Source organism: Mytilus californianus, unplaced genomic scaffold (genome assembly GCF_021869535.1).
Source record: "Mytilus californianus isolate M0D057914Y unplaced genomic scaffold, xbMytCali1.0.p SCAF_3, whole genome shotgun sequence".
NCBI lineage: Eukaryota > Metazoa > Mollusca > Bivalvia > Mytilida > Mytilidae > Mytilus > Mytilus californianus.
In genome coordinates, this window is record NW_026262679.1 from 129,758,592 (window position 1) to 129,777,499 (window position 18,908).

The following is an 18,908-nucleotide window of genomic DNA, read 5'->3' on the forward strand; positions in this document are numbered from 1 at the left end:
GGTATTAAAACCATAAAGAATTTAGTATCATTAAATTACTTTATCTTTTAATGTATAAGTATATTCCTGGACTAAATACGTTTTTTTTCACTTGTCAAATGAACTGGTATTGATTTTTGATTTTTGTCTAATATATGCAGATGATGTATATATACATGTACTTTAATAACTAAGAATTGGGTAATTATCTGGTGGTGCATATATTTAGTCTTATGTTTACCACTAAATTCACAACATGAGATAAAAGATTGTATGTTTTTCGTAGAAAAACAGAACAGTAATGACTCATCCCTCTGTGGTCTTTTTTACCAAAATAAATCACTCTTAAATTATAACCAACTAATGGTCTTTACGACCAAGAGCTACTGATTGGCACACGCATAATAGAAATTTGAACACACAAAACAGTTTAACTTAACTTTAGACTATTATATTCGAGATTCTTAAATACTCCGTAATCTATAGATTTCTCGACTATTGCAGAATGCAGATTTTAGTTGGTATACTCCTGGTCATCTGTAGCGCAGTCAGCGCCTCCTATAAAGGAGGATATGGAAGAATAGGTGGATACGGAGGATATGGTGGATTTGGTGGTAGATTCGGAGGAATTGGTGGATACGGTGGTGGATATGGAGGATATGGTGGATTCGGCGGATATGGTGGATACGGAGGATATGGTGGATTAGGTGGATACGGAGGATACCGTGGATTCGGTGGTGGTTATGGAGGTGGATATGGCAAAGGAAAAGTTGTTATTGTAAAAGGTGGTGGTTATGGTGGTTATGGTGGTTATGGTGGTGGATTTGGTGGATTTGGTGGATTTGGTGGTTACGGAGGTGGATATGGTGGTTATGGTGGTTACGGAGGTGGATTTGGTGGTTTCGGTGGTGGATATGGTGGTTACGGAGGTGGATTTGGTGGTTACGGTGGTGGATATGGTGGTTACGGAGGTGGATATGGATATGGAAAGGGCAAAGGTAAGCTATTGTCTGTTTTAAATAATTATTTGACTATTATTTTCTGACTGGCTTTTTATTACTCAATGAATGGTTTACATTCAGTTATCTTTTTGACTACAGTTACTATATTTGCATTTCATTCTCTTACTTATGAATCTATGACTTTATATTGCGAAATTGACGACATGCCTTATTCATGGGGAATTTAATTCAAAATTTTTTCCACCATAATTATAGCGGAATAAATATGCATAAGGTTTTTGTCAGAATTCCACGTCTGCTTAAATGGAACCTATGCATAGAAATACCAGGAAAGATACAATCAACCTCGGTTTTTAATTATTAACCTAAATAAGAGTTACATAGATGTGAAGAAATTTTAATATTTTAACAAGAAACTCTAAGATCAGGTTTATCATCAAGGTAGAAAATCAAACAATCCTACAGAAAAATGAAAAAAGGTTATTTATATACATCAAATGACTATTATATATTTATAACAAAATAGAAATTTTATATACTTAGGAAAGAAAGCTCATCTCGTTTAATATACAATAGTCAAAAATATGACAAACACCAAAACTCTATAAACCCCTCTCTTGAAATGTGGAAAAGTGGAAAAAAGTAACCATCAGTTACAATAGGATAAAAAATGAATCGAATATAATAGAAATGTTGATAAGGTACATTTGTAATTTACATGTAGGTCTGTCAGAGTCTATTGCAAAAAAATGCAAGTAACTAAACGAAAAAATAATTAATGGTCATTCACTTCTATTCTTTAAATGCGAAAACTAAAATATAAAAACTAGAGTGAATCAATTGATTGCTGAGTATTTCACTTTTAAAGTTAGTTATTTTAATATCATGGGGTATTCATTTATAAATTATATCATAAGTAGATATATATATTTATATATATATCATCATTAATTTATAATTCAATTTTGATATTAATTTCCGATTTTCAAAAATTAGCTTAAAGAAATTAAATGAATTTATTTCATGGTGTTATCATTTGATATTCGCCTTAAAATGAGCCCCGCATGCTTTATCATGCATTTCTCCCCAAGCTATCTTTAAACTTTTTTTAACTAAAAAAAATCAAAAAAAAAAAATCGATTCCATTCAGATAAAGACAGTAGATTCATCAGTAATTTAGTTTCCCCAAGTGTAGTATAAAACTATGATCGAAACGTGATATTTGCAATTATTAGGTAAGGTCGACTCGATTACTTCATCATTGACCTTTGTGGCTGATGTAAATAGTTTCGACAAAAAACAATTTCAGTACCTGATTTTAATCATTTTTTCTTGAAAAATTGTACAAAAATTCATATTCTTATTGACTTACCTGCACTTTGTTGAAATTTTGTCAGTATTACATAAACAATACTAAAATCTCCAGGGATGAACACATCATTCTTTGGGTAATACGTAACATTTATGTCTCTAATACTGTGCTAAAATTCAATGTAGGGATAGTTAAGGCTTCTTTTTTTAATTTATAAAGAAACCAAAGTATTAACCTGCATATTTTGCATGATCCTAAACATACCCCAATTTGATCGTCACTTGCTTTCATTTCGTATATTTTTTCTCGTCAAAAAGAGCATTACAATTCATATTTACAGATCTTCAAAAAAAAATGATGAATACAATTGAAGAAAATACGAGTAAAATGTGACATGAAATAAACGTCAATAAGACAACAATTCGACAAAACAATACAACAAAAATACACTAAAGAACGTAAAAATATTCGTTTAAAAAAATCTGTTTGAAATTACACAAACTGATAACTTCGTAAAGCCAAAGTTATGCTATAATAACATTTATTTTCTTTGTTTTGTAGGATATTAAACACAGAATCTCATCCCGAACGAACAACGAATGCTTTTCCTTTTTTACATTTCTGATATAAAATATAATCGTTGCATTGAATTTGTGTTGATTTTTTTATCATAAATCTACAGTCTCGTCAGTGTCCATAGAGTGTCAATATAAAAAATGTAAAATAACAAAAATATCGAACTCCAAGAAAAATTCAAATGGAAAGTCCTTTAAAAACAAATAACTATTTCAACAAAGAAAAACATATTTATATGAAATTTTGTTGACATAGTTTTTTTTTATAGTGATTAAGATTATAACAATGTTTACGGCTGTACCCCGATTTTTGACATTTCTAGCTATTATGTCTGTTTGGTTTGCTCACACATTGTTGTCAATATAATGGAATTCTTTAAGACTACCATACAAGTGAGAGGTCTAGCTCGCTATACAAACAGGTTAAATCCGCCATTATCTACATAAGGAAATGCCGGTACAGAGCCAGGAATATGACAGTTATTTTCCATTATTAATGTTGCCTTCAAATCAATAAAGGTTAATTTGACTGTTGTACCCCAATTTTTGACTTTTTTTACCGATTATGTTTGTTTTTTTTGTTCACACACTGTTCTCAATAAAATTGACTTCTATGCGACTGTCATACAAGTGAGAGATCTAGTTAGCTATAAAAACAGGTTTTATCCACCATTTTCTAGATAAGGAAATTCCTGTTCCGAGTCCGGATTATGACAGTTGTTTTCCACACGTTTGATGTGTATGGGCTTTTGGTTTTGCCATTTGATAAAGGAATTTCGGTTTTGAATTTTCCTTGGAGTTCGGTATTTTTGTTATTCTACTTTTTGAAACATATGAGCCCTGATAGAGTTCATTAGCGGTTTGATACGTATTAGCTGCTGTGACTATATGCTGGTAAATGATTGAATCCAAGTTAACAGACAAAAAATGAGGGGATCGCATGAACTCCAAAGGAGAGAGACCGGGTGTATCGACAGGGTAAGCGTCTCCTGTTTCGCATGCATCCCCATAACGTGTCCGATAATTGTTTTTTTGCCAAAACGTGTCCACTTTAAAACGCTAGAACGTTTCAAATCTTTTAGTGCTAATATGTCATCAACGACGCCAATAACATTTACGATACATTCACTAAAGAGATATAAACAAGAAAAATAACTGTGTATGTCATATAAGCATCCCTGATACCAGCCTTATAATTTATAATCGTTAAAAAATATGTATTACATATAGGTAGCTTTAAAATACGTTAAAAACGGTTGTGTAACTTGCAAGATGCGAGTCATTTTAAATATGCATCATCTTAATAATAATCGACTAAAGGAAAATAATGAAATAACTAATTTTTGCTTGCTTAACGTACAGTGGCAAATATTTCATTCATGTCTAGGACGATAAAATATTTACCATCAATTCAATAGTTAAGACATGTTTGTGCGTTTTTAATATATGAACACCATGGAGCTTTCTCAAAAAGGAGACGTTGGGGATTCTATAAACACTTTTAAGGGAATGGACACGTTTGGGAGTTTTTGTTTAAATGGACACGATTGAGCATTCATGAAAAAGACACGTTTTGGCGCCCTTTATCAACTAGATAAGTTTTTGCAGTTCAGGGACGTCATACGAATTGTTTTATATTTGTCATTTCGGGGCCTTTTATAGCTGACTATGCAGTATGGGCTTTGCTCATTGTTGAAGGCCTTACGGTGACCTATAGTTTTTAATTTCTGTGTCATTTGGTCTCTTGTAAAGAGATATCTCATTGGCAATCATACCACATCTTCTTTTTTATACGTTTGGGGAATTAGACATGTTTCTGAGTGTTACTGATTGTTGCTTTTGTTGCACTTCAGTGTTTCCTTTGTTTTCCTTTTATAGTTGATGTGTTTCCCTCGGTTTTAGTTTGTAACCCGGATTTGTTTTCTCTAAATCGATCTATGACTTTTGAAAAGCGGTATACTACTGTTGCCTTTATTTACAAGCATATTATGGCACATTGTAGATGTATGAAATAATACTGAATTGCTAAAGTTTGTTAGTGACAGACCACAAGCTTAAATATTAGGTATATTCAAAACTTAGATTTAATTTCACTATTAAAAATTATGTCTGGTTACACTAACATGGCTAACCTTACAGTTTTATAATTGTTGACATCTAGGCGTTCACTTTGTCGTACTTAAATGTTTAAGGTTGTTTGTTTTACAGTTATCTCAGTGGCACGACACATCAGTCAAATATATTGTAGGTCTCATTGCTGTGTGGTATTTACAGTTACTTTCGGGATCTTTGCGTTGACCGGACTGTGGTTCAAATTTAAACTGTGGGAAATTATGCCTTTGTATTTACACCTTAATTATCCAATTAAACTGTTCATAACGAAGCAAGGCAACACACTTTAAGATGAAATACTTTCTTGATAGACGAAAACGTTAGACAACCTTGCAAAACTTATATTGGCAAAGTAAATGAACATCTTTGAGTGTAGTACGAATAATGTTTAAATACTTTTCTAATGTACACTTCCAGGTGTATTATTGATGTCTACAATCCAAGATGTTTCTATGAACCCACTTCTCGGTGCCCTCGGCTTTCCGAGTTTCCTAAAATAAATATAAAGAAGCTGGCATTATCCTTTAAAAGAGAACCGAAGGATATCAAAGGGACATTCAAACTCATACGTCGAAAATAAACTGATTTACGTATTTTGTCGTGTACTTGATGACGACCAGTTTTATCTTTTCACTTTATTCATTCCTGTGTGCTGGTTCATATTCTAGACGCTAGTCTTTGCTCCTTTCAAATGATATGCGGATAACCAAAAACTAAAAAAAAATGAAACTCAGAAATGGAAAAATACTAAATACCAAACTTGTTCAAAGGGTATCTACACATCTCAATATTTATAATCGCTTATCTAAAAATACTACAATCGCTAACATTTTTAATAATAAAAATCGTGGTTACCCTTCTATCGATAAGTGTCATGCCAAAAAATGACTTACAAGTCCCCTTCTTTCCACCAACAATATGGTAAGGTCCACGTTTAATGGTCGCACATTTGCCTTAAATTTTGAAATTGATATTAATTGAAAAAATAACAGTATTATCTATTTACTCACACAAACCGGGTATTCAGTACTTAGATGAAACTGGACGCTATTTATCTAAACGCACACAAGAACACCTAAATCGTTTTAAAAGACCCCATAATTCAAAAGTATCATTTATCAACACCTTAAGAAGCACAATCATCCTATTAAATATTCAACAGTTTAACCTTTAGAAGTAGTAAATAAGCAGCCTGGAGAATCTCATTCAAAGTTTGTACGATCATGGAAAATAATTGAATCAAATTGGATTAAAAAATTACAGACAGTCTATCCTCTCGGTCTTAATGATAATATCATGGGAATTGGTAATATATTGAGAACCGATTCTGTTAACATTTTGGATATAGTTTCTAAAACTGTTCGTAAAAACCGTTCTCATTGGCGTAGAATAAATCGCAATCAGAGAAAATTTCGTACCAACAATACAAATATTTCCGACCTAATTACTATTTAAAAAAACAACGGGAGACATTATATGTTAACCAAGCCCTGTTAATAAATTACATCAAATTTTGGAGGATTGCAACACAATTCCATATTGCAGTCCTATGTATGAAATCGTCTAAATTATAATTGCATATTGTTATTCCATTCTATTTCCCAAAATTGATCGCCCTGAAGATCATAAAAAACATTTTATTAAAATCAAATATGTCAATGAAGGTTTTGATTTTGTAAATATTGCCATTATTTTTAATGATCATTCTGTTAAAGAACAGATTCGTGGTTATTTTGATAATACTTAACTCCCTCTTATTTGTTATGTTTACAAAAAATCTACCCGGACATATGTGTTTAATTATAGCGAAGTGTGTAAAGATGTTAATATCAGTGACAATACACCTACGTCATGAAATTGCAGTAATTTCGAATACATTTATGGCCCCAGTAACCATGTTTTAACAGGAGACCTTAGCATCGTTCATGACCGAGAGTTGAAATTATTCCTCAGTAAAGGACCTAAATATCGTCCCCCGTCAATTATTAATTGGAATGAGTGTCGTAACATCATCGACTCACTCCGTAATTACTGCTCGAAATGGATAAAACGAGAAAAAGCTGACAAAAAATCCTTCGATTCTTTTTTGATTCAGTAATGAACATAATTGATATTCGTATTAAACATTTTTAAAAACATTGTACTCCTAACAACAACCATAATAACCCTATTTCTTGTATCGAACATAAGCTAAAAGAACTCGCCAAGGAATTCGTTTTTGTCCCGGCTGATAAGGCTGCTTATAATATCATTATTGTTTGACGTAAATTTTACATTGAGGTTCTGCAAAAGGAAATCACGAATTCACCAACATTCCAACTGACTACATTTTCGGAAAATGACATCTTTAACAAACATAAACTTTTAGCTACCTCTTTACAAGCAGAACCAAATACAATGAAAGTTCCAATTATGTACAGGCTTCCGAAGCTGCACAAAACCCCTTACAAATATAGATTTATTTCATCTTAAGCCATTGTTCCACTACTAAACTGTCTATTCTACTTACTAGTACACTTGGTACAATAAAAAACCTGGTAATAAATTGTTCAAATAAGGCCTTTGAAAATAGTGGAATTAATTACTTTTGGAGTGTCAAAAATTCATTTGAAGTACTTGATATATACTGTTTTGTTATGAGTTACAATTTATGACTAAAATCAGCAAAGACCCATCAAAACAACATCTGATACAAAAATTTAATAACACGTTTAGATATTTGGATGATATATTGGCTCTCAATAATGACGACTGCAGTGTGAACACTAAAGAGATTTATCCTGCTGAACTGACTTTAAATAAAGCTAATACTAACAGTGAACACTACCCTCTCCTGGATCACAATATCTATATCTTAAACGGGAAGTTTAATACCAAAATTTATAATAAAATGATTTTTCGTTTCCTATTGTTAATTATCCATTTTTAGATGGTGACGTTCCTTTGTCACCATCTTATGGTGTTTGTATATCTCAACTTGTTTGATTCGCTCGTGTATGTAACAACGTATTTGATTTTAACTAAAGAAATCTCTGTATTACTGAACAATTATTACACCAGGATTTTCGATATCACAAACTAGTCAAAATATTTACTAAATTTTATCATCGGTACAAGGACATCACTCGTAAATGTAAATCAACATGCAGACATCTTATACGATTAGGTAGTTCACATCAAATCTTTTATGGTAATATTATATACAAGGCACAAAAACGTCGGCACTCACCTCAAAAGCTAACCAAACCTGTAGACAGACTTATTCAGAATGGATGTAGTTACGATACTGTTGTCAGGTCATTAAAGATGGCATATTTTGGTATTAATATTGATTCACTCATAGGGTCTTTGCATCGGAAATAAACATATTTCTTCTAAAACCAGTTGTTTGCATGATACGGGTTATGTTCTTCTCATATATTTTATGGTGGTATGATACTAAACCCCGAACGGGAGGCATTGTGCTTATTTTCATATGATGAAGACATAATCTTTCAATCAGTTTAATTGAGGTCTGAAGCTGGCATATCAGTAACTGCTAGTAGTCATTTGTTAATTTATGTATCATTGTCATTTTGCTTAGTTTCTTTTGTTACCTATTCTGACATTGGACTCGGACTTCTTTTAAATTGAGTTTGACTGTGCGTATTGCTGTGTGTTAGTTTATTCTACATTGGCTAGAGGTATAGGGGGAGGGTTGAGATCTCACAAAACATGTTTAACCCCGCCGCATTTTTGCGCCTGTCCCAAGTTAGGAGTCTATGGCCTTTGTTTGCCTTGTATGTTTTTTAATTTTAGTTCATTTACATGTTTTGGAGTTTAGTGTGATGTCCATTTTCACTGAACTAGTACACATTTTTATTTAGGGGCCAGCTGAAACCCGCCTCCGGGTGCGGGATTTTCTCGCTGTGTTGAAGACCCATTGGTGGCCTTCGGCTGTTTTCTGTTCTTTGGTCGGGTTGTTGTCTCTTTGACACATTCCCCATTTCCATTCTCATTTTTATGACAACGCCATGGCTTAAAAAGAAAAAGACAAACAAACAACAATACACAAAAACAATATAGAAAACCAAAGACTGAGCAACACGAACCCCACCAAAAACTTTGGGTAATCGCAGGTGCTCCAGAAGGGTAAGCAGATCCTGATTCACATGTGAAACCCATCGTGTTACTCATGTAAGTACAAACCCGGTGATATGTCTAATTCGGTGGGTCACATTCGGGGGAAGGGGACGAGATTGTAGTTACGACAATTGGAACATATCCGTTGTCATCTGTGAAACAGATATTCCATAACGGTCAACCAACCCGTGATGGCGTCCGTAAAATTTACGAAGGGATGATTTCAACTTGACCACTTGGAACTCTTGGTTTAATAGGTTCCTTGTGAGCAGCAACCCTCTATAAAGGAAATCATGATAGGAAACACAAGTCCGGGAATATCGTATCAACTGGTAGATATATACTCCTTCTAGAATGTTACTAGATAGAAATGGAGAGTTCACAATTGGGAAGCTGAAATCATCTCTTTTGACGTAAATGTTTGTTGTCATCCGACCTAGATGAAATTAAAATATGAGGCAGACTCAACTGTGTTTATTGTATCCTTTATCTCAAGTTCGATGAGATGGATGCGTTCAACTTAAACCATTGACGTGACGTCAGCCTACTCATTTACCGTGGATTCTTTTTCTAGAATCAACGCTTCCTAAATCTGTCGCCTAAATGGACTTACCAAATCATATTCAATTGTTTCCTTTGTGTGCCTAATTTCATTAATTTTGAATTGGCTAATTTACTGATTTCTGTTCACTAATGGAATTAATTTAAAAACTTACCTTTAACATTTGTAATTTTTATATGCCTTCACTGGGAATCGAACCCCTCCTTGAAATCTGTTATGTGTGGCTTACATCAACACATCGACGATACCTATCGGCTACCAATGGGTTGCAATTTAAATGTATATTTTATATATATATATGAACATATGATGCACATCGGTACAACGGACACACAGGGTTTGTACCTTTATATATACATAATAGACAATCGTATATATATATATATAGTATAAGTTGGTAGCCGCGAGGTTAAGATCCATAAGGTATAGAATCAAGTTAGAAGTAGAGACTTGTCGGTTTAGGTTCGAATCCCTGTTTTCTCTTTGTTGTCCATATTCTTTAGATTTCCGTTTTTCTTATTTTGTATGTTATTGTGGATATTTTTGTAATAATAGCGGGGTTTCCCGTTCATTTTTTTGATTATCATTGTAACAAAAAAAAATAATTACATTCAATGTGTGCATTTTTGTTTTATATATAGTATGTTTTCATATGTTTTACTACATATCTTTTTAAATGTTTATTCGCAAATACCTATACGATTATATTGTAATATGCCTAGAATAAGGTTTCTTGCTAGAAATTTCGGTAACATACTTATCAAATATATTTAAAAATAAGTTCGAATATGTCTAATGTTGTAAATTACGGATAGTATTCAGATGCATTATAACTTAAAAAAAAGACGTGTTATGTTATATTTGTGTTTCTCTGACCAATTAATTGTGAATTTTGATTTACTTATTCATCGTTGAACATGATAACGGGGTTATTTATACTTGAAAAGACATCAATACAATAGTTTAAGTATAAGTAATAGATACAATGGATAGCGTTGATTCATGGAAAAAAAAAACATTCGTACTCTAAGCTCATGGTTCCTTTTTCAAGAATCAACGCTTATTCATTGTATCTACAATACGTTATCACCAAATTTTGAATTATTTAGTGATAGAACATCATCTATATAGTGGAGAGTGAAATTAAGGATACTGCTAACTTCTTTTCTTTCTTCATAAGAAGTTCCTGTATAAATTCAGCTTCATAATAATAAAGGAACAAGTCGGCAAGAAGAGGAGCACAGTTGGTTCCCATGGGAATACCGATTGTAACACGTCCTCTAAAAGTAACAAATATATTGTCAATCAAGAAATCAAGCATCTTGATAATGTCAGTTTCACAGAATTTGTTTGAATCAGTGTGATTTTTTTACAAAGTACGATTTATCCCTCCCCAAGACAAGAAACTTGTATCTACGTTAGCCGTTTTTTTATGAAGCAAAGCATTACCAAATCTTTCAATTTGTCTTTTAGTTTGGAATGGGGAATACTGCATAAAGAGTAGAAAAGTCAAATTTTTTAATACTATTGCTAGATGAAAGAGTATTAGATTGTATGTGCTCTAAAAGATTTTTGGATTTTTCAGTATCCACATCTGATTCACGCAACCTCTAGAATAGGTAGTTTCACAAAAACATTGAAGCCCGGCTTTGATTGCTGATAAAATAGATGTTGATAATTTAGAAAGAAATTTTGGGGAGCACTTGGAAGACCCAGCAATATAACGTTGTTTGTAAGGACACTTATGTAGTTTAGGTATCCAATACACTGAAGGAAGACCCAGTTCTTCATCTTTGGTTTTTGGTTGAAATTCCAAAGGAACATAGAACAGACCTATCATTATCCAGGATTTCCTCCTTGGTAAGTGTCGTGGTGGTATATGTTTAGTTTCCATGTGAATTGTCAATACCTAATTCATTTATCAAACAGTTTATGTAATGTGATTTGCACACAAACACGATGTTTTTTGGGGTTTTATCTGCGGGAACAACAACATTTTTGTCATGGAGGTGGGACAAGTATTTTGCAACATTTGGGTCTTTAGAGATTGATGTAGCATTGGTGTTCATAGACCCATTTATTTTTTTTGTTTCTCCATGCGTATCAGATGAAATTATTTATGCTACAAAACTGATGGTTCATTGATTCAAAGCCAATTGTCAATAAAGTATCGTAAAAGACAGGAACACTTCGATGTTACATGTAATTGCTAACAAATTGCAATTTCTAATATTTTCTTTCTGTCCATAAAATTACTTATTATCCAGACCTATATGGAATATTACTCTGGCATTTGATGTAATCATACCTCAATTTATCATTAGACAACAATTTATTTCCAAAAACAAGCTGAATAACTACCTGTTTTTCCTAAAGAAAAAGAAGTCAATATAATGACCTTGTGCATCGAAGGTCAAGTTTTGTTTTATTCATTATTCAACATGTTGTTTGTGACACATAATCCTTTAAAGATGTTCAATAAACATTGTTTGTTTACGTGTTTTTTGGTGTCATTTTCAATTGTATTACAATAATCATTCATTATTAGATTTTAGCAAGTTAATATGCTGGATCACTTATAAGTGTCAACAGTTGATGGTAAATTGGAGCAAAGTAAATAATTGTATATCAAGAAATTTTTCAACAGATTATTTAAACATATAAATCAGCCAAGCTATAGATTAAATAGCTTTTTTCAGCTTTATTTAATATGGAGTTAATAGAACAGTCACACACACGGCACATTTATTCACGCTTCAGAGTTTTAAACTGCCGTATTTGTCCTTTTAGAATCGAAATTATGCATGCAAGACATATATTTGTTGTCAAATAAGTGTAAGGCTTGCATGTATTATTTTTTTATGTAATCACGTGTAAACATGTGTAAAAAAAGAAACATATTGAAGCATTATGGTACATGTTCCTCTTGTAGGAGGAAATCTGACATTGCAAGCAAAAGGTTCGAAAAAAAATATGATTAACAAATCATGTAAAACAAAAAGTATGTCTGTTTAAGGAATTCATGTGTAAAAGATTAATTGAAAGAGTTTATTTTAGAAGATACCAAAGAGAAATTCAAACGTTTGAGTCGATGACAAACTTAGAACACCATGGAAATAACGATAAAACAAATAATAGTCTACAAAACACAATATAAAAAACTAACTAAAAACCGATGGTAAACACAGGTTATTCAGAATAGTAATCAGATGCTGCTCATCATGTGGCACCTGTAATGTTTCTCGTGTACAAGTTCAATGATTAATCTCATTATTTGATTTCACATTTGAAGAAAAGAAGATGGGATTGTGGTTAAAAGAATTAGAAAATATCCGTCGTCATCTTAACAGATATTACATAACGGTCAACCAAATAGTCATGACTTTACCTTGACCACTTAGAATCCCTGTTTTAGTAGCTGCTTTGTAACTTGCAACGTATCATCTATCAAGGAAACCATTCTAAGAAACGCCAGCTCTAGATGATCGTATAAAACGATATTTTTTGTACGACCAGATGACAAAAAGGATAAAATAAAATAGTTTGTCGATTATGTTGCCAAGGAAAACTTCTATATTTACTCATTTACATTAAATAGTGTATTATAATTAATGCATTTTTGGAATAATTAAAACATATTCTCAAATTCGTTTATAAAAAAATGAATGTATGGTTTTGTTCCTGCAATGCTGAATATTTACGTTGCGCAGCAACTCCGACGTGTTTGAATATAGTTTACTGTAGAATTATAAGTATTGACAGTTGTAGCCGAAATCACAATATCTTTTCATCTCTCATACCTTTATTAAAAAAATGTATTATACAAAATTACCAAACTGCAAGGAAAATTATAAAAGGGGAAGTCGAAAAAGAAAAAAAAAACTTGACAAAACTATACTTTTGACAAGTAAAGGTGACCGTTGATAATTCCGTAAAATTTATAAATTGACAATAATTGTCAAGAGATGAAACTATTTCATACTTAAAATGCTGTTCAAGTATTATTTGGTAGTATTTTTTTCTATGATGTTTATCTAATGTGTTATGCTTATATGTATCTTTCATATAATAAATACAATTTATTGTGATATTTATATTTTTTTGTTTAAGTATGCCTTAACAAGATATATGATTTGATGATTTTCAAAATTTACAAAATTAAAGCATTGTTGCTGTGGAATATTCACAGCTTTTGTCTATTAATCATGGTTTAAGGGTTAGGGTTAGGGTTCGGGAATATTCACAGCTTTTGTCTATTAATCATGATTTAAGGGTTAGGGTTCTTCACAGCTTTTGTCTATTTAACATGGTTTAATGACACATTTACTATGCGTGCTTATATGAATCATTAATGTGAAGAGCTATGCTTTTTGTTTTATTTTAAGATTAGTTTATTGTTTGTCCTTAATCGACTTATGAGTTTGATGGTCGTCTTAAATGAGCCAGGTTAGTGCCATAGGCATTAAGACACTAATAACCCCCTTACAAGATGTATAAATGTCGAACACGTGTTAAACTTTGCTTACATAAGATCATTCAGTTACTAGATCAATTACCTCACGACCTAACCTTGATTAATTATGACATACGAAGTTATAGTGGGCGTTCCTTTTTTAAATACAGTATTTGAACGATGTGAATTATTTATTCATTTTTGGATAATTCAGTTGATTCTCATAACTCTAATTCTCTTTCACATACAATTCTTGTAGTTCAAAATAATCAATATCAAAGTAAAAGTAGTGACCAAAAGCCTCTTGTATCTATTAAGATTGATGAGATGTACCAAAGTTCCTTTGAGAAAAAATTCAAACCTCATCAAAGATACCAGGCTTATAATTTTGCATTCCAGACGCACGTTTCGTCTACAAAAGACTCATCAGTGAGGCTCAAATTAAATTACACAGATGAGGTGTTTGTATTGTACGACGGTGGGTCATGTGAGGGGCTTTTTTTTTTTATCTTAACTCAAAAGAGGTGATATGTTGTTGAATGAAAAGTTTGACGAATCATTTGCTTGCGTCTCCGGTTTGTTACAAAGTCTGTGTAGTTTAGGTTAATACAGTGTAGAGTTTAGTTGTATGACACATAGTGAGTCCTCCCTGTTATTTATTGGTAGTGTTGCAACTTCTCTAAACTAGGTCTTGTGGATATGGTCATATTCTCTAAGGAATGATTGGTTTTATGATGTCTCGGAAGTCAAGCCACCAATAAATTAGATAGGACGGTCTGATGGTTTCATTAAGGATGCAATTTGAATTTTACATATTTTGTATAGTATTGACGACCGTACGTTTTTAGAGATTTGTGTCGTATCAACTTTACAAATAATACATGATGGTCTTGAAGTATAGATTCTAGGTAGTGACGTTGTTTATCATCTCAATTCGTGTTCTATTTGTCTTTGTATATTTTATACCTTTACTGTTTAGTCCATATTTGGTAATATAATTTTGGCGTGGCTATGTATTTATACAGCCCGCCATGTGTTGTTGTACAATGGTAATTTTGTATTCTTGTTTTTCATTTTTGCTTATGTACTTTGTCTATAGAGTGTCTATATGCCCTTTTGTTTCTATTTGCTAAAATAGTTATTTGTTTTTATAACACTATGTTGACTGCTGTACGCAAATTTTTGAAATTTTCACCAAGTACGTTTGTTTGTTTTGTTCACACATTGTTATCAATATAACTGAATTATATGCGACTGTCATACAAGTGAGATATCTAACTAGTTATAAAACAGGTTCAATTCACCATTATCTACATATGGAAATGCCTGTACCAAGGAATATGACAGATGTTTTCCATTCCTTTGATGTGTTTTAGCTTTTGATTTTGCTATAAAGGACTTTCCGTTTTGAATTTTCCTTAGAGTTTGGTATTTTTGTTATTTTACTTTTTGTTATTGTTTCATTGACAAATCTCACTCATACATTTGCATTATCTAATAACGAAAACTAACATCTATATTTTTTTTTATCCTACAAGAAATTTGAATGTTTACACCTTCAATAATTTTACATCACACTATATTGCACAATGGGTTTGCCTTCATATTTTAATAAATTATTTACATATAAAAGAACACAGTTTTATTTTTATTTTTCATATTGTTTTCGTTAACAGGCCTTTCAAATTATAGCTCTTACACATTTTAGTAAAATTAAAACGACCCAGAACATCAACTAACCATTGGATAAATCATCATAAGATGTGTGAACAGCAGATAATACCATGCAGGTAGAGAGTTCCGAATCATTAGCATACAAAAAATTGAATCAGAAAATCGAATTCCATACATTTCGTTGTCAATCAGGGAGAATTTTTCATACAAAGAATAAGTACTAACCCATAATTAAGTTTCTCCTTGAACTATTTTGAATGTAATCGCCAATTAATTAAAGCTCTGTTATAAAATATTTTTTTGTCAGTACATTTTAATGTAAAATCCTTGATATCCCGGAAATGTGATATTGGCCTTTGCATAAAAGTTGAATGAAATTTTGTAAATAAATATACTTGTCATTTTAAATTTCAGACAGGTACAATTTTCAAAAGACACAATATAATGATACTATTTCGGCTTTTCAGCCCATTATGTTAACCGATAAGCAAGCACCCTTTCATTCAATGCCAGAACATAAGCATGGATTTAAAGCTAGTCATTTGTTATCAATACAAATACTAAAGTCTACGTGGTAATTAGAAATACATGTACAATGAAGAAATATGTGAAAATTGAAATTCGGCCACCGAAAGCTTCACAACAATTCTATTACAATTGCAGAGTTACTTGTAACTAGTTTTTGCAAAAGTAGATTTATATCAATCTATGAGAGCTTGAATACACAATATTTGTTATCATCTAATATGTCCATTTGGGAAACTAGTTGATTTCAAAGTACCAATTGGTATTATTTGGATCGTTATAAAAATGGTGAGAATTGATTACGCTCCAACTAGTTATATCCTAACTCATATGTCTTTCCTATTGAAAATCAAAATGATTTGTCGCCCTTCTGGAACTTGGTGCCGATTTGTTTTGTATGTGATTATTTCACAACTTGCCTAATATCTGTTCGATATAGAGGTTGATATCTTTATTGCTGGTAACGACCGACTGCGTCATAACACCTCATTGTATCTTTGTAATTTTTTCGAATTGTGCTGTCTTATGTTACATGATACTTAAACAATTGTTGTATTCATAACAAGGAGTTTATGAAAACATCAGTTTTAAACTTAGTTTGTGTGTCTGCATAAATTCATCATAAAAAAAGAAGAAAATGCAGCATGGTCGAGCCATATTGACCGGGTATTGTTGGTTATTTGTAATCATGTCTGTTATCTTTTTCGGATAAGTTGTTGGTGGGGTTGATATGTCCAGTATCATTGGTGATTCCTCTAGTCCATTATCGTTGTGGGTGTGATGTCTGTCAATTTTGGAATAGGAGGGTTAAGGGGAATAATTAGTATGCCTTTAGATTGGTTCAGCCAGAATTCGTATTCTGATTCGAGTGCTCCTTCGGCTCATAATTATCACAATATCATAAACGATAACGCATTAGGGTTTTTGTTAAATAATCAATATATATCTCGTATTGAAAAATTAATATTCAAATTTTATTCGAGTAATGGATTTTTACAATGATTCGTACTATTATTTTGTCAACCGTTGAAACATACACAACATTCATAGCATTGATCAAAATCTTGAAAAATGCATATTTATCACATCATCGCCTAATTACCAGCACAATTACTTTTTTCTCTGTAAAACAATAATTCTTATTTAAGTATAGTCAATAATTGTCTTAATACTCTTCTTATATAAAATTATGTCATAAAATTGAGAATGGAAATGGGGAATATGTCAAAGAGACAACAACCCGACCAAAGAGCACACAACAGCCGAAGGCCACCAATGGGTCTTCAACGCAGTGAGAAAATCCCGCACCCGGAGGTGGTCCTCCGCTGGACCCTAAATACAATTGTGTACTAGTTCAGTGAAAATAGACGTCACCCTAGACTCCAAAACATATAAATGACCTAAAATTTAAAAAAACATACAAGACTAACAAAAGCCAGAGGCTCCTGACTTGGGACAGGCGCAAAAATGTGGCGGTGGTAAACATGTTTTGTGAGATCTCAACCCTCCCCCTATACCTCTAGCCAATGTAGAATAAAGAAACACATAGCAATACGCACAGTAAAACTCAGTTTAAACATTCCAGCAGCGCCTACATACGGAGTATATATCTCCCAATTGATTCGATATTCCCGGGCTTGTATTTCCTATCATGATTTCCTTGATAGAGGATTGCTGCTCACAAGGAAGCTATTAAGCCAAGAGTTCCAAATGGTGAAGTTGAAATCATCTCTTCGTAAATTTTACGGACGCCATCACGAGTTGGTTGACCGTTATGGAATAACCGTTTCACAGACGATATCGGATATGTTCCTTATGTCGTAACTACAATACCCTTCCCTTTTTACGAATGTGACCTACCGAATTAGACTATTTACCGGATTTGTAATAACATTAGCAACACGACGGGTGCCACATTAGGAGCAGGATCTGCTTACCCTTCCGGAGCACCTGAGATCACCCCCAGTTTTTGGTGGGGTTCGTGTTGCTTAGTCTTAGTTTTCTATGTTGTGTCATCTGTACTATTATTTGTCTGTTTGTCTTTTTATTTTTGACCATGGCGTTGTCAGTTTGTTTTCGATCTATGAGTCTGACTGTCCCTCTGGTATCTTTCGTCCCTCTTTTAAAAGAAGTCCGAGTCCGATGTCAGAATAGGTAACAAAAGAAACTAAGCAAAATGACAATGATACATAAATGAACAAAGGACTATGCCAGTATGCAAACTAAAAAAAATAAAAAAGAAATTAAATAAAAAAGGAAAACAACACGTTATTAATTTCATGCGTTGGAAGCGCTTTTCTAGATTTACCTTCATCAGATAAGCTCAAAGCCAAATATTTGAAAAACGACAGTTTCTTATATCAGAACAGAAACAGTTGAAGAATTTTATGACCCGAAAGTACTTAAAAAGTGACAAATATTGCGTAGATATAATTACTTCTGAGAACACGAATTAATAAAATGATAAAAATATATATTCCTCTACGTGAATGCCTAGCATTCATGTTTGAAACTTTTATTACATTTTGTTTTAACAAAAAAGATACGTATGAGAATGTTTCCAAACATGCATGGTTCCAAACTCTCCATTGACCTTTTTACGTTTTGGTTCTCATTATTGAGGTCTCTTTTG

At 32.5% G+C, this 18,908-nt stretch overlaps 2 long non-coding RNA genes across 3 annotated transcripts in view; both read left to right on the forward strand.

Moving 5' to 3' along the window:
- The first annotated feature begins 591 nt into the window (after positions 1-591).
- The window catches only part of LOC127736206 (uncharacterized), a 56,925-nt gene continuing 38,608 nt past the window's right edge, over positions 592-18,908 (forward strand). For both annotated transcript variants that reach the window (XR_007998851.1, XR_007998852.1), the window contains exon 1: positions 592-677. This is a non-coding gene — a long non-coding RNA (uncharacterized LOC127736206). The remainder of the gene's footprint in view (positions 678-18,908) is intronic.
- On the forward strand, positions 875-2,903 carry LOC127736213 (uncharacterized). Its single transcript, XR_007998860.1, has 2 exons — positions 875-977; positions 2,815-2,903. It is a non-coding gene; the product is annotated as an uncharacterized LOC127736213 (long non-coding RNA).